The sequence below is a fragment of the Sinocyclocheilus anshuiensis genome, unplaced genomic scaffold (assembly GCF_001515605.1).
Source record: "Sinocyclocheilus anshuiensis isolate Anshui unplaced genomic scaffold, SAMN03320099.WGS_v1.1 scaffold283, whole genome shotgun sequence".
NCBI lineage: Eukaryota > Metazoa > Chordata > Actinopteri > Cypriniformes > Cyprinidae > Sinocyclocheilus > Sinocyclocheilus anshuiensis.
The window spans coordinates 5,995,439-6,009,829 of NW_015549605.1; positions in this window are offsets into that span (position 1 = coordinate 5,995,439).

The window sequence follows — 14,391 nt, forward strand, 5'->3', positions numbered from 1 at the left end:
AGAGCGATGAGAGAAAAAAAAAATATATAGTTGGACAAACCAATCACTCTTTGTTCAATGCGAGTGCTTTATGCTGGAATAACTGTCATTTATGCCGTCATCACGTGTTGATAGTGCAGGTGAGACCTGAACAGCACACGTTGCTATCTGTGTTTAAACTAAACTCATTTAAGCCTTGCCAGGTTAAATATTAAAGAGCCAGAAGACGTGAACCAGTGTTGCCAACTTAGCAATTTTGTTGCTAAATTTAGCAACTTTTCACACTACACTAGCAACTTTTTCTACTGAACGTACAGTATCAGTGCACTGGATCAGTGCGTTCTATAAAAGTGACAGCACTTTCTTAAAGTTAATCAAACAGCAACAACACGGAAATCTCTCACTGCTCTTGATTGAATAACTTCTATAGCTTTAATAAGACATTTTTCTTATTTGAAGGCTGCTTTTAAATGCTCTAGTGTGGAGATAAACATGGTGGATTGTGTGTGGCTCACTGCTAATACGGTAGTGTCCGTGAACAGCCGTGGACGGGGCCTGTAAAATGTGACATCACATTTTACGGATTCTGCAAACAGAGACACTGCTTATAATTTATGGGGATTGAAAAAAAGGAGCGGGTGGATTTTTATCATTATAGGGTGGTTGTGTACTGTACACACACTGCCAACACACATGAAACCGTGACTCTAAAACTGTGATACAAACCGAACCATGAGTAAGTTGAACCGTTGCACCCCTAGTATATATATATAAGTTTGTTCAAATACAAACAAAATAAGTTTAAGTAAAAATGCTAAAATTACTAAAACTAAAACTGAAATAAAAATTAAGCAAAAACAAATTATTATTATTATTATTATTTTAAAAACTGCCTTGGCAATTAAATGGAATAACTAACTTAAGTAACTATCTTAAAGTTTATTTGAAATACTGCAATAAAAATAAATTAAAGCCAAAATAAATATTCTTAAATATTATAATATTATTAAAAAACTAATAAAAATGACAAAAATAAATTGAAGCAATAATTATTTTTTAATTTTAGTTGTTTTTAACTGCCTTGGCTGAAATAACTAACTGAACTGACTTAAGTTGAATAAAAATAAATAAATTAATAAAAAATAATAAATTAAATAATAAATTAAAGCCCAAATAAATATTATATTATTTTGCAACAAAAATAATAATTAAAAAATAATTTAAAAGGAGAAAATAAAATGACTGAAATTAATGCAACCTGAAAATATAAAAATAAAAGCTAATTAAAATATAAAAAAAAATACTATAATAGTATGAATATTAAAATAACACTGTAATCCATTGAGAAGTTCAAAAATGCACATGTAAATGCATATTTTATTTATTGTACATTTAACGATCTCGCTTTCAAGCTCTAGTCCAAAACCTAGCGATGCATAATTTCCCATTGACTATTATTTTAATCCTGTCTCCTCCCTCACAGATGTCTGTCTGTGTTGTTATATTTTCATGAATACATTATTCAGGATCTTTTTAAGCTGTTTTCCTCGTGGGGATCATTAGTTTGGTCCCACTGTCTTCTGATGACTCACTCGTTCGACCTAGTTTCGCTCCTATTTCTATCTTGGGTTTGACCTCTCACCTCCGTCTCTAGCCGGTCTGCGTCCCAAATAAGCAGCTGTCATTTCTCACCGTTTCCCACCAGTGCTGTCTGCCGACTGCAGCGCAGGAAGTGACATCACCATGTCTCCGGAGGAGCGGATACCCATGCGGCTCTCCGTCGCTCGAGAACAGGACCGTCACACCGAAGGAACCTGCTTCCTGCTGGCCGCCAGCGACTACACCTGCACAGCAGACGCAGCTATCCGCAAAACAGGTACCTGATCGACCAATCACAGCCCTCCTTTCTTCACATTAGCGTATATGCGGCCAATCAAAACCCATCTGAACCCATTTCATCCCTTCTCATTGAATATCTGCCATTAATTCATCCATTGACATCATCATTCACTCATGGATGGAAATGAAGGACTTTAACTGTTCAGAAGAGACTCTGAGGTTTATGTTGGTTTCTAGCTGCCGTCATCGCCAGTGCTAGTCTGCTCATTAGTCATCACTGCATTTTTAAGGCGGTAATGAAAATTAGATTTTTTTAACATTAATTACTACCATGATGCATGATTACTTTAATACATTTTAAATATATATTGTATTACATAATTAAAATTAGATTTTATACATAAATTACTACCATGATGCTTTTTTCACTATTTAAATTTTATATATATATATATATTACAGCAATGACAATTTTTTAAATATAAATTACTACCAAAATGTATAATTACTTTACAATTTAAATTTTAAATATATAGTTTTACAGTAATTAAAATTATTTTTTACATAAATTACTACCATAATGCATAATTTTCACAATTTAATTTGTAAATATTAGGGCTGCCCCCTAATAGTCGACTAACCATTAGATGACCAGAAGAGGCTTGATCGACCAAAATTTTATTAGTCGCTTAGCCGCGGAAAAATAAATAAAAATCCACATTGGCGAAGTCACACAGATCGTTAAGGGCTGTATGTGGTAATACAGTACAACAATATAGACGCTCGTCTATCATTCATCCACCACAAATATGGCTTATCATCTGAAATATGTAAGTATTAGCAACTTTACATGGCCGCTCAATCTGATGCTAGCCTAGAGAAATGTGCGCTACAGTGTATGTGTGGAGTGTGAAGAGTAGCGCGTTCACTGCGAACAGATGGAGGCGCTGGTGCGCTCACTTGCTCTTAAAATACCCCTCATGTTTGGTTATACAGATAAGAGTAATACATCTTTTAAATCTGTAAAGACTCTACGTTTATTTGTGTGCACTCACAAAACAACAAAACATTGTGCTTTTGTAAAATAATGAAAGCAAACAGGATGCGTTTTCTGCCGTCTCGGTCTCTGTGAACTTGAGCACAAAACTCAGAAACTCTGAGAGTGAAATGTCTACTTTCAAATAAACCAATTCAAATGGAAGACAAATATTCGTAGATTATGTAATTCGTATGAAACATGCATACAGGTGCATCACTACTGCGGAGATGATGAGTCAGTGTCGCCAACTTCATGTCTTAAACCGAAACAAAGAAAGCACTAGTTTATCAGTGAATTATTAAAATGTTAATGCAGCCTCTTTACTGTTTTTCACTGACACATTCATAATCATTACTTCTGCCGGTGTTATTATGCAGTATAGGCAATTAAAGGATCATTATTATGAATTAAATGGTTTATTAATAAACGTGTGATTAGTCGACTAATGCTTCAAATGAATGACTACTAGTCCACCAGAAAAATCTTTAGTCGAGGCCAGGCAGCCCTAGTAAATATATATTGTAGTACAAAAATGAAAATTAGAGTTTTTTTTTTAACATAAAATACTACTATGATACATGATTATTTCACAATTTAAATTCATATTAAATTACAGTAATTGAATGTAGATTTGTTTTAGATAAATTACTACCATAATGCACAATTCTCACCTTTTAAATTTAAAAGATATATTGTATTACAGTCATGAAAATGTATTCAAATTTTACATAAATTACTACTATGATGCATAATTATTTTACAATTTAAATTTTAAATGTATATTACAGAAATTAAAATGATATTTTTTTTTACATAAATTACTACCATAATATATATTTATTTCACAGTTTAAATGTTAAATATGTATTGTGTTACAGTAATGAGAATTAGATTTTTTTAAACAATTTTTTAACATAAATTCCAATTAAATTTTTTAATATATATTGTATTACAGTAATGGAAATTATAATTTTATTTTGCATGAATTACTACCATGATGCATAATTACTTACTAATTTAAAATTTCTATATTTTGCATTACAGTACCAAAGATTAGATTTTTTTTTTTTAATCATGATGCGTAATTACTTCACAATTTAAATTGTAGATATATTTTATTGTATATCTGCTCTTTATTTTGCTCTCCTAACCATGCATCTTCCGTTAGTTTCCTACATTTTCTGGTTTGCATGTTGCATTGCTTAGGCTAATGTGACTGAACTATTACCCAGCGTGACCTCATAGCCAGGCAGATGTTGAGCGCCTGAGGCCACACGCCGCACTGTTTGACAGACACAAACGCTAGGCTAATAACTCTGCTGGGAGGTTAAACGTGTGTGTTTGTAAGGTCAAGCTCTGTCACAGCCTGCCGTACCTCAGCACAAGCAGAGCGAAAGGCCATTAGAAGGTTACAAACAACCAGTTAAATACACTTATTGTCGTATGCCTGTACATGTCAATACACACACACACACACAATTGAATTTATTTGTTTGTTTGTTTGTGTATTTATTTATTTATCTTTTTTGTGTATTTTATCAAGCATTAGGACAACAGCTCTAATATGTTAGGGTCAATGTTTTATCTTTTGTTTTGTTTTTTCAATATATATTTTATCTAAAATTATATTATAACAAAAATGTTATCTCAATTTAAATTATTTATAAAAAAAAATATTTAGATGTATATAAACAAATATATATTTAATAATTTAATATATTTTTATACACACACATACCTTTTTTAAATAAACATCTTTAATATAATTATTATAATATGATTCATAATATATTATGCTAAATTATATTATCATGTTTATTTATATACATCTAAATATAACAAAAAAATATATACATAAAAGAAAAGAAAAAAATAATCACAACAATAAAACAAGGAATTTTTATAAAAATTTCTATAAAAAAGTCTTTATATAATTGTATTATTATAATTAACAATATAATTATAAATATATTTAATTATTATATGTTAATATATTATTAACAATTATTAATAATACATACTATATATGTATTGTATATATTACAATATTTTATCTTAAGCATCAGGACAACAGCTCTGACTAATCATCTTTCATCATAATGTACCTTTACCGCATAATATATTCATGATGATATGGTACTGTACTAATCAATATGATTTACTTGCACTGATCATCGTTCCAGGATGTGTAAACAACATTCTAGCATTACATATATGATCAGGACCGATACTGTACACTGTTTGTGCATCGTTGGTCAAACTCTGTTCATAACAGACTTAAGCAAGATATGCAGAAATGAGGCGAGGTTTGGGCAGTTCTAGTTGGCATTTCCATCCAGACTGGCTTTTGTTGAAATATTTGTGTTGAATTTGATTCATACATTTTCCATCATCATCATCATCATCATCACCATGATCATCTTCATTATCATCATCTTCATCACAATCATCATAATTGGGCTGTGTTTCAGTCTTCTGAAAAGGTTGTAGTAATTTGTTTTTAAGGAAATGATATGCTTTGATCATTGAGCAGTTGAGTTTCTCACAATCACTGAGCGCATGATTTACACACAAACTGTTTGAACTGTGTTCAGCCATCCAAACGAAACAAAGACAAGCCAAAAACGTCTCGGATGAATCTTCCAGACGCTTCAGTGTTTGATGGTTCTGATGGCTGGACGCAGTGAGTGTGATGTGGTGTGTTTGTGTCATGCCTCACGCCGTCTCGTGTTTGTTTTGTGTGTTCTGTGCTCTTCATGTTGCGTCTGTCTCCAGTGAGCTCGCCCTCCTGCTCCCCTGCCCCGCCCATCTGCTGAGGCCACGCCCACTCCCAATGACTCTGTCTGCTGTGGGCGGGGCTGTACATGATCCTCTCCCTCTATGGATATAGCCATTATGATGTACTGTACATAACTGTATATGGAGTGATAATATAAAGTTTGTACGAAGAAATATTGGGGTAAACCTCACAAAATTGTTATAGAAAAAATTCTATTTTGCTTAATAAAAATGAAGCCTTTTGGTTTGCATTGTGACATTTCAATTAAACACATTTATTAATACTGTAAAAATGTGTTTTCTGTGTAATTCCTATTATTCTTAGTGATGAAGAATTAAAACAAATCAAAGTTATTAAATTATATCAATTATTACCTGAATTCATAATTACTTTACAATTTAAATTTAAAAAATAAATTGTGATACAGTAATAATTTTTTTTACAAATTAATATATAATGCATAATAACTTTGTTAGATTTGAAATATATATTGTTGTATTACAATATATGTATATATTGTATTATTTTACGTAAATGACTACCATGATGCATAATTATTTCAAAATGTACATTTTTAATAAACACTTTATTACAGTAGTGAAAACGAATTACTGCCAATGACAAATTACTACCAGTTATTTCACAATTTAAATTTTAAGTATATATTGTATTACAGTATTCATTAAATTTACTAGCATGATGCATTATTACCACAATTTAAATTTAAATAATTTTAAATAATAATTAATGCTAATATTATTGTTATATTATTATGTTATTATTAAAATATACATTTCATTTATTTGCAAAAAAATGTGCTTAGTTGACATGAAAATAATGTCACAATGCAAAACAAATCATAATAGTCCTAACAACTGGCTTCATTTTCTTTATGTAAAATATCATTTCTTGAACATTTTTTGCGAGATTGGCCCATTTAATGTGATCTTCTTGTGTTAAACATTTATTGAGGAAGAGTTCCACAAGCGCGATCAGAAGCAGATTCGCGAGCTGTCGTGTCTGTGGCGTGTCTGTCTGTGTGTGTGTGTACGTGTTGCTGGACGTCTGCGAGTGAAGCGTTGCACGCATGACGCATGTCTCGTTGCACTGGTTGTACACAGATAACTGCTCAGAGGTTGTGTTCACAGAGGCGAACGTTCTGTCTTAAAGGGAGACGAGACTCGCGAGACTCACAGGTAACAGCCGCTCTCGTGCTGTGTGATGTCACTGGGGAGAGCGAGAGAATGACTCTGATTGGCCGAACTTGATCTGATCGCTCTCAGATGCTGCTGATTCTTTAGGACTATTTATAGAAAAGGGTTCAAGTCAACATGAAACACTATTGCATCTACTACATTTGATTGTAGCACCCTGTACTCTCAAAAACACCTTCCTGGTCTAATTGTGCAAAATAAGTGCATGTTTTAATACAACTTTTCACTTACAAAATTCAATGTTTTGTTTTTTTTGTATCATTGAGATACTGTTATAGTTTTATTCATATTTTGAGTTAGCTTCATTTTTACTTTCTGTTTTCATTTTAATTTTAGTCTTTAATTTTAGTTTATTTATAAATGATTAGGTTAATTTTAGTACATTTTTAGTTTAATTTTAGTTTTTTCTTTTTAATGTCTATATAGTTTATATTTTATTTCAGCTGTAATTTAGGTTTTATTTCAGTTTTCAGTTATATCATTGAGATGCAATTATAGTTGTTGTTAATACTTTGAACTGATTTTTATATTTAATTTTTAGTAATTTTGTCGTATTTTTGTCATTTTTATTATTTTTTTTATATATCTATGTAGGTTTTTATATTTCATTTTAGTTTTAGTATAGTAGCATTGAGATGCTGTTATAGTTTTTATTAATATATTAAATTGGTTTTTATTTTATATCTTCTGATTTCATTTTAATTTTAGTTTCAGTCATTTTTGTTTTTTTATAATTTATGTCTATAATTTTTATTCATTTTCATTTCAGTTTTTGTTTAGTTTTATTTCAGTTCTCAGTTTTAATATCACTGAGATACTTTTATAGTTTTTTTTAATTGGTTCTTGTTTTCTCTTTCCTATTTCAATTTTAACTTTATTTAAAAAAATGTTAATTTTATTGTGTATTTTTTGCCATTTTTATTTATTTATTTGTCTACAAAGTTTTAACTGACTCCATTTAACTAGGACTTTAGTCAAGACTTTAATTTGGGTATACGTTTTCTTTTCTTCCAAAAATCGGAAGAAAAAAAATTAAATTATATTTTGCAAACAACGAAACCTGTTTTTATTTTTGACATTGGACATTGTTAATGACAGTAATAACATTTTCTTTAATGTAGACATTTGCATGTAGAATGTAGAAAAGAATGCATAAAATCTCAGTCTTTAGAAGATCTAAATAATAAATGAAGAGAATAATTTTTGCCTACAGAAAATGAAAGCAGACATTACTTACCTAATTAGAGCCAGTTGTTTAAATTGGAGGGGTTGAATAATTACGAATTAAATAAGGTTTTATAAAACATGCCCTTATGAATTGTGCGCAGAATGGTGTGTTTAGGAGTTTTGATCTCATGTTGATTTGATCTCACTCTGTTGATGTAAACTGTAAATGCATCAATGAGTCATATATATTTCTATTCATGCTTGCAGAAACTAATTTAACACATGGTCTGATTGAAAATCTTCCATCTTTCATTATGAACTACAGACCGACAGCTCACGTCACCCGAGTCATTCATCTGCATCCTCTGACCTCTGTGTCATTCATATGTGCCATGTGTGTTTGTAGCTAATGTTAATTCAGAGATTTGTCTTGAGCATCATGTGAGTGAATCTGGAAGGGACGGTTGCTAAGCAACTGGTGTTGGGAGATTTTGTGTCACGCATCCTCGGCATAAAACTTCATTTAGCACTTTGTGTCCACACCCTGTGCAGTGTGTTACCTGAACAAGTGCTGTCTGCTCACTGTGCACGTCCTGTATGTGTGGATGTACATCACTGATTATCTGTAAACCTAGAATATATGTGTGTATTTAGAGATGTTAGGGTCAATCTCACAAAGAAATATCCATGTCAGATTTCAGCCCAAAATCAAAAGAAAAAAAAAAATTGCATTGTCACATTTTCATAAGCATATTTTCTTTAAAGTTTACTGTGATGCATAACATTGCAACATTTTTTATTACTGCCTGGATGGACACAATGATTCAAAATTCAGTATAAATATGTTGTCGAAATAATGTCACAATGCAAATTTCATTTACTTTTCATTCATGCTATTTAACCCAGATGTTGTTTGACAATATTTATAAGATTCACCTGTTAAGAAATAATAATAGCAATATATTGTTTTATTAACTTTTTAAAAGAGGAAATTACAAATATTGAAGCTTTTGTGTGATTGTAAAGACACACAATACTGAGCAATTAATGCATAAAAATTTGAATTTTATATTTTGCATAATGAAAAATAAACCTATTTTTGCATTGCACATTATGTTAATGACAATTAAGTACATTAAGTACCTGTAATGCGTAAAATCTCATTACACAAAGATTTTTTTATTTTGGTTTTGTAAATATTCAGTACCAAAAATAGTACGAATACAATATCGCAATGCAAATTTCAACAGTCCTAAAAATTTGTTAATTTCCCTTCTTATTGATGCAAAATATAATTTCTTATTTTTATTTTAGGGTGATATTTGACCCAGACATTTGTTTGACGTTATTCATTAGATGTACCAGTTAAAAGATGCAGTATATGATTTTTGAAAGAACAAATGGCAAATATTGAAGCTTTTGTCTGATTATATAAACACAGTACTTATAAATAAATGCATAAAAACATTAAGCAGTTATATTTTGCATGATGAAAATTAAACCTATTTTTTTATTTTTGCATTGCACATTAAAATAATCGCACATAAAATCTCATTATACAATGATTTAATTGGATCTTTTTATTGTATATTGTATTAAATTCAGCACAAAGAAAGTGTCAAAATGCACATGCAAATCTTAATAACCCTATTTAATTTCACTTTTTATTTAAGCAGAAAATAGATTTTTGTTTTTATTTTGGGGTGAAATTTGACCTAGATATTATTCATGAGATTCACCTGTTAAGACGTGCAATATATTATGTCTAAAAATAACTTTTTTTTTTTTTAATAAATGTCTTTTTTTAAAGAAGAACTGGCAAAAGTTGATGCTTTTGTAACTCAATACTGATGCACGGGATGTTGTTGCGTTTGCAGCTACTGTATCACCTCTGGCTGACGTACAGTTTATATCGGCCAGAGACGGGGAAGGTGGGGCCAGCAGAGACTCAGATGGATTTGATGAATTGGATTGGACAGTCTGGAATAGAATAAGCCTGTGATTGGACGGTTCTGAAAGCGGACGCTCTGTGAACAGAAACCTCACTTACGGATCGATCGGAATGCTCAAGACTTGTGGATTTTCCCGTTTTTTTCTGTGCGGATACAGTTGGCACAACGGAAAAAAAATCACGATATGGATAGTGAAACGTTTCCTGCTTTAAAACGAGTCGGCTCTCAGTTTAATGTCGCATCTGTATAAAGGACACACATCCACCTGTGGCTTTCCCTCTGTGTCAGGTAGCAAATCAAACACCCCTCGAACCCCCTTCCAAGGCCTCTGTCATTGCAATAAGTGTATTAAGATGTGTAGAGGCACAAGTGTTTAAAAATGAAGTATTAGTGTATTGACTATACTAAACTACAGAGTAGAGAGAGAGTAAACATGATGTTTAATAAATGTGACCTTCAGTCATTTATGCTTTTTATTTACTCTAGTATCTCTGGTGGATTCATTGTTGTCTCTGTGTGTGTATATATATGTTTGTATGTGGGATGTTGATCTCAAATGGCACACTTAAAGGAATAGTTCAGCCAAAAATGAACATTTACTCACTCTCATCCTATCCAAGATGTAGATGAGTTTGTTTTTTCATCAGATTTGTAGAAATGTAGCATTGTATCACTTACTCAGCATGGATCCTCTGCAGTGAATGGGTGCCATCAGAATGAGAGTCCAAACAGCTGAAAAAAACATCACAATAATCCACAAGTAATCCACACCACTCCAGAACATCAGTTAAAGGGGTCATATGATGCGATTTCAAGTTTTCCTTTCCAGCGTCCTGGCTGCCATTTGCGGCGCCATCTTGATCTCTGTAATCAAGATGGCGTAATTAAATCACGTAAAATAATGAGTCCTCCATTCATAATATTGCTTTCTCCTGTGAAAAAGTCGTCTGGTCTGAATCAGGAGAGAAATCTGTACAGATCAAGCACCATTTACAAGCCAAAACAGCTCTAAACAAATATGTGGTGGATTTTGATGTGAGAGGAGAACAAGAGATGGGCTTTTTCACTAGCGGAAGCATTGTTATGGATTACCCAGCCAACGTTTTTTTTTTTTAAGTTATATAACATTCTTAAAGTAATGTTTATGGAATGTTCTTATAACGTTATTGATACATCATATACGTTCTCATAACGTTGAGAGAAAGCGTTCTGAGAACAACATTCTCAGAATGTCCTTATGATGAAATTTGCACTTGATGAATGTTCTAAGAAACGTTTTTGTAACTTATAATTGCAACAAGAAAACTGGACATTTTTACATTCTTAGAATATTAACATTAAAAGTTCAAATAACGTTATATTTTGGGTCAAAGGTAGTAGAATGCTGTAAGAAACATTTTTATAAACATTAACGTTCTAATCATGACGACGAAAAATGGACATTTCAAAATAATGTTCCCACAATGTTTTTATAACCTACAGTTGTTACCTGGGTTTGGCCAGAAGAAACAGTTTGAAGTTAAAAACATCTTAATGATGGATTTGTTTCTTACAAACACGCAGCTTTTGGCTTCACAAGACATTAACTGATGGACTGGAGTGGTGTGGATTACTTGTGATGTTTTTATCAGCTGTCTGGACTCTCATTTTACATTTACATTTCATCAAATTTTCATTTCGGGCTGAACTAGTGCTTTACAGACCTCATGAAATGGCTTCAAAGCACATTTGTAAATAACCAGTATGCTTTCATTTGCACAGCTGCGTTGATCCCAACTCTGCGCCATTGGTTGAGTCCCATATCAAGCTAAAATATTTGAAGGAATTTTAACATTTATACCTAAAATGTCTTTAATGTGTACATCTTCTAAAATGTTAATTTTGTCAGGTTTTAATGTAAATTAGCAGATATGAAGCCACAAAACCTCGTCTTGAATGTCTTGCGGTCTTTGAATGTGTGCTGATTTTTCGCAGTTCTCTTTCTCATCCCCGTTTCCTGGAAAATTCGCCCAGTGCAACAATCAGATGTGATGTGCAATAATGATGTGAAACAAAGCTGCACCGATTCACACTGTGATTTCAGTTCAGTCCGCCGCAGCAGAGCCTCTGAAAACACAAGCGCGGACTCTTTCGCTCTAATTAGAACCTTTCTTTTCCTTCAGCCATGGAGAGATTAGAGCTGTCACATTTGAGTGTGTGTGTGTGTGTGTGTGTGTGTGTCTGTGTGTCTGTGTGTGTGCGCGCATTTCATGAAACCTGTCAAGAACATGTCCAGGTCACATTTCACTGCAAAATCAAAAGAAAACTTGAACAAATTTTTTTTTTTTGCATAAAGAAAATGACATCTATTTTAGGATCAGTACGTTTTTTCTTGCATTTCAGTTCTTTTTTTGCCTTTTGACATTATATTTAATATGCACGAGTAAAATATTTTTTTTATTTATAAATTGAAAGCAGTGCTAATAGTAACATGAATAAGTACTGAATAATATATAGGCTCTGACGAAAAAAAAAACAAACACACTACCATTCAAATATTTGAGGTCATTTTTTTAATGATTATGCTCTCCAAGGCTGCATTTATTTGATCAAAAATACAGAAAAAATTGTGAAATATTATTACTTATTATTAATAAGTTTTTTAAAGTATATATTGTAAAATGTAATTTAATACTGTAATGTAAAGCTGAATTTTCAGCATCATTACTCCAGTCTTCAGTGTCACATGATCCTTCAGAAATCATTCTACAGTAATATGCTGATTTGCTGCTTGAGAAACATGATTATTATTATCAATGTTGAAAACAGCTGTGCTTTATATTTTTGTAGAAACTGTGATGCATTTTTTAGGAGTCTTAACATTATAAAGGTTTTTACTGTCACTTTTGATCAATTTAATTTAGTGTGCCCTTGCTGAATAAATGTTATTCTTAAAAAAAAAAAGTAAGTTATATAATCTAATTGTGTTTGTTTTTTTTTTCAACAAGATTTGTCACTAAAATAAAGTCACAATACAATAAACCTTATTGGTCAAAAATAGGCATTATTTTCTATATGCATATTTATTTATTTATTTTTGGATTTTGGGTTAAATGTGAGCTGGACAAGTCCTTGACAGGTTTTTGTGTGCATGTGTGTGTGTGTGTGTGTGTGTGTGTTTGTGTGAGTGTGTGTGTGTGTGTGTTTTCCCACCACCCACAGAACTTAAGAGGATAGTATTCTTCATGTTAATATTATCTGCTGCTTTAAGAAGTCAGGGCACCGTTTCAAATATATACTGTCTGACAAAAATGTAAAGGTGTATATATATATTTTTGAACTTAGATCTTGTATTTTTGTCTCTCTTGATGAGTCTCATTGTCAGTCCCACGGTGTATCTGTATGTCCACTCTGTGCAGACTGTGAACCTGGAGTGTTTTTATGTTTCAGTGATTGGAGTTTTGAACATGTATTGTGGAGTCATTTGTCGGCCTTTTGTAGTGCATGCAAAGACCCATGGTCAAAATGTAAAGACTGCGTCTGAAGAATATGTACAGTTCAATACAATGTGAGACAGTCGGATAAACATATTAACCTTGTAAAAAAACAAACAGCTTTCTTTTCTTTCTGTTTAAAACACACTTCATCGCCTGGACTGCCCAGAGGAGAATGATGTTTCTCAGATGCTGCTCTTTCATAGCACAGAGTTTTCTTTCAACTTTGCCTCAGATGTTTCTATGGAAGCCTGTTTCCACCATGGAATAAAAAATAAAAGGTAAACTGGACTTTTTGATCTCACAATTCAGACTTTTTTTTTTTCAGAATTGTGAGATGTCAAGAACTGCAAGATATAAAGTCAGAATTGTAACATTTGAACTTCAAAGGGATAAAGTCAAAAAGACGAGATATAAATTCAGATTTTCTAGTTTACATCTCATAATTCTCACTTCTTGCAATTCTGAGTTTAAATCGGAACTCAAACTGACTTTACATCTCGCCGTTTTAACTTTACATCTCGCAATTCTGACTTTACATCTCGCTGTTTTAACTTTACATCTCGCAATACTGAGTTTACATCTCGCAGTTTTGACTTTACGTCTCGCAGTTTTGACTTTACGTCTCGCAATTCTGAATTTGCATCTCACAATTCTGACTTAATATCTTGCGATTCTGACTTTACATCTCACAATTGATCCTTTGCAAAAAACCCTGCCATCCTTAGTTACTGTTGCTATCTCTGACAAGCCACTCTCACACTACACATGTTCTCACACAGGAAAAAATACATTGCGGAGCAAAGAGAGAAGAAACTGACAACACAGCGACAAACAAGACGGAGCAGGTTACTTCTGGTATGAAACAAGGTCTCAGCTTTAAAATGTTGTAATTTTTTAAAGAAATTCAAAGAATAAATACCGTTTTGTGGCTCAAGGTGTCGTGACA